The sequence below is a fragment of the Zingiber officinale genome, chromosome 1A (genome assembly GCF_018446385.1).
Source record: "Zingiber officinale cultivar Zhangliang chromosome 1A, Zo_v1.1, whole genome shotgun sequence".
Taxonomy (NCBI): Eukaryota; Viridiplantae; Streptophyta; class Magnoliopsida; order Zingiberales; family Zingiberaceae; genus Zingiber; species Zingiber officinale.
The window spans coordinates 63,955,072-63,958,820 of record NC_055987.1 but is presented as its reverse complement, the minus strand read 5'-3'; positions in this window follow the sequence as shown (position 1 = coordinate 63,958,820).

Sequence of the window (3,749 nt, the reverse complement as noted above, 5' to 3'; positions counted from 1 at the left end):
ACTTAGCTGACTACCACAAGATATCAGTTACTAACTTAGGTTAGTCAATTTGAGTTTTGGTCTCTAACTAGTTTGTTACTAGTAAGATTACTCAAATTGATCAATGTATTTGTTTAAAGACTAGATTTATATCAATACACTAACATAAGCTTCTGAAATCTTAGGTTAAGTTCTAAGTATCTCACACCATTCTATGTTTCACAATACATAAACAAGGGATCCTAGTATGCTTGTGAGATGTTGACTTCCTAAAGTTATCAGATCATGCTTGCTACGGTATTATCTAAGATAATTCCATTTTGTAAATCATGGGTATAAAATAAAAACAAAATTTTTCAAAACTATCAGTTAAAAATAGCACAAAATAAATACCTATTCTATAAAACACATATAGAAAATAATACATAACTTAAACATAAAAGTCATAATGCTGATTAAAGGTCATAACTACTGTCATCAAAAGTTAAGTACCAAATATTGATCAAAATACAGCCAAAGTCATAATGTCAAATAAAATATAACTAGTCCAAATGCAGCAAGTCATGCATCAGATGAAGGAGGTGGAGGATCATGTGTGTAGCATGAAAGTAATCAAACATCCTATGCTGCTCTACCTCGAGAGTGTCAACTCGATCAGTCATGTTCTGATGAAATATGTAAGCTTGCCTTGGAATGAGTTGTATTGATCCTAGACATGCTAGAGGGGGGGGGGGGGGATGAATAGCACTTGTGACTTTCATATTCATTTTTTGAAAAACACTCGCATAAGAGTTGGTGCAGTGGAAATAAAGGAATAAACAAAAACAATGACTCAAGTTGTTTTTACTTGGTTCGGAGCCTGTGAAGACTCCTTCTCCAAGGTCCACACTCGTTAAGCATTTACTTTGGACAATTCACTATCAATTCATAAAATTACAAAGACAAGTATAATTACAATGTGATTAAAGATTAAGTGCTATAAATGAAATTATATCGATGACTTAGAGAGTTGGAGATGTGAGCTTTCGGTCGTTGGAACAACGTTACAGCTTTGTGGACTTGTCTTTAGAGCAACATGTAGGAGTAGAAGATATTCGAATTGTTGTTACTGAAGCTACTGGTCGAACCCCTTTTTATAGACAAGTTGAACCTGATCCAGATCCACTGATCTTGGGATCACGTTTGACTTGGCGTTGATTGATCGACCGATCCCCCATATCGGTCGATTGATCCTTCCTAAATCCTCCTAGATTTTTGCCCATATGCTACTACTCGGATAAGAGTCTTCATTCGAGTGACCAATCCTGCCATTCAGTCAACCAAACTCTCGACGCTCCTTAGCTTATCTAGTCTGATCAACTTAGTCTGAAGTTTATCCACCATTCGGTCGACCGATCCCTCGGTCTACACTTCATCGCAAGTTGAAATATAATCTTCTAGCTTGGTAGTTCGGTTGACCGAACAAGACAAAATCTAAACCTATAAAATTATTAGTTTCCTATAAAACAGAGTTAGAATAATAGATAAATAGTATAAAATGTAACTTTGACAATCTCTAGACTATCCGGTCCTGATGTTAAGTTTTGTTGAAACTTCAAGTCAGACTGACGTCTACTGTTCCCTCTTTAGGGAATATATCCTCACTTACTTCTCTCAGGAGAGTTTAGCTTTTACCAGATCGGTCTTCTAGACCATTTGGACTTTACTCAGCTTCTGAGATGTTAGAACTTCCTACTGAATGTCTGATCCCAACCCGTCCAGTCTTCTACCTAGTGTCTGCGACCCCTAGGATTTTCACCTAGAGGCCTCAACTCTAGCATTTCGCCCAACGTTCTCGACCCGTCAATACTTTGCCTAGTCCCCCAGACCAGAACTTCAATGCTTAACCGCAGCTAGGACTTTCCATAACCTAGGGTTACCTCTCCCTAGGACTTAGGGTTACATCCCCCTAGGATTTTCTACCTACCTAGAATCCACTAGAACTTTTACCTAAGAACACTTAGGACTTTCCTATAAGCTCAGCCACACTTGTTAGATCACAAGACATCTTAACTTTTGAACCCTTTGCCATTATCAAAACTTAGATTTGATCATCTGGTGCTCCCTACATCAATAATCCTGAATCATGGTCTAAAGAGAGTAGAAATGACCAAAGATGTCATCTCAAAACTAATTGAAAGGATCATTAGTATATGGAGGATCTGTAGATGATGCTCCCTGAGCTGCATCAAAGTATGGAGTCATGGAGAACTCCTAGACCACCAGTGGAACATAGGGCTCCTCAATAACTATAGGTATATCCTTAATATCAACCTCTTCTCTAGCAAGCCAAATGTAACACGTATGAGTATGTTTGTATACTAGACCCTAAGAACTAGCCTTGATCTCAACCAGGGATATTTGATGGATACCCACAAAGTCAAATAACTCTATCAACTCTCCACGTCTGACTCCTATCCCTAATGATGCTATAAAAGTAGTAACGATGTGATAGTGAACCATATGAACCTTAAACGAGGTACTATATCCTAAATAGTAGATCATGGACTTAAAAACCCAATAACCAAAATCCAAATCCAGTTTATGCTTAAGTGAATACATTAGGAAGAGACGGACTGGATGTAGGACTGTCTGATCTCTAGATGAAAGAGGATGAATACATGAGTCAACCATCTTGTAATGTGCATTGTCATTTGGACTAAGAGGTACTGATGACATCTTCTTTGGTTAAGGACTTTGGAAAAAGTCAGCATACATGATATCGAGGGTTAAATAAGAAAATAGATCAAGTAAAGTGTTTGGATATAAGGGATAGAGAAATATCTAGTTAGGTGAAGGGTGTAAGAGAAATATGTGTAGGAATATGTCAAGATCAAATATCATATTCCTTAATACAACTCTAGTCTTAAAATGATGAGCATTAATCTCACACAGATTATGTTAGAATTTAGTACATATTATGGGATTGTATGCATGTTTATAGAAGACAAGACTGTCTAACAAATAATGTTGTATTATATCTATAATATCAGGATAGTAGGTCTGATAGAAGGGAAGATCAAGGCATCGAGTTACTACAACTAAGACAATTTGTTGCTAAAGGATTAGTGTAGGTCCTCTATGGAAAACCTAGGGTCCTGACTGGGATTCAAGAAGCTAGACTCCTTTTGTGCAATCTTACGTAAATTGTAAAGAATTTCTAAACTTATAGTGATTGCCCACCGAAAGCGATCAACGATCACGGGCCTTGGAGTAGGAGTCGCCACAGGCTCCGAACCAAGCAAATCTTTGTGTTTCCATTGTTTCGTTTATTTCCACTGCGTATTACTCGATAGTTTTAAAAACAAACATGAAAGCCACGAGCGCTATTCATCCCCCCTCTAGCGCTTTCGATCCTACAATTGGTATTAGAGCGGGGTCACTTTGAATTGGTGAAACCACCATTCAAGTAATTTTTTCATGGTAATTTTAAAATTTTTGAAGTCAATCAGAATTGGTAAAATTACCGCCTTCCAATTTGTTTTATTGATCGAGTTTTCTCGTTTCTCGAAGTTAGTGCAACCATCCTCGAGTTTATTTTTTCTTAATCCCACACTACTAATTCAAGACCAAGTCTTAGAACAAGTTTACTCATTTTTTGTGTGTGAGATTTTTCTGCTACAATGGCCCATCAAGAAGGCTACAACACAACTTGCCCGCCGCTCTTCTCTGGCGAAGACTTCGGCTACTAGAAGGGACGAATGGAGTCCTACCTCCAAACCCAGTTAGAG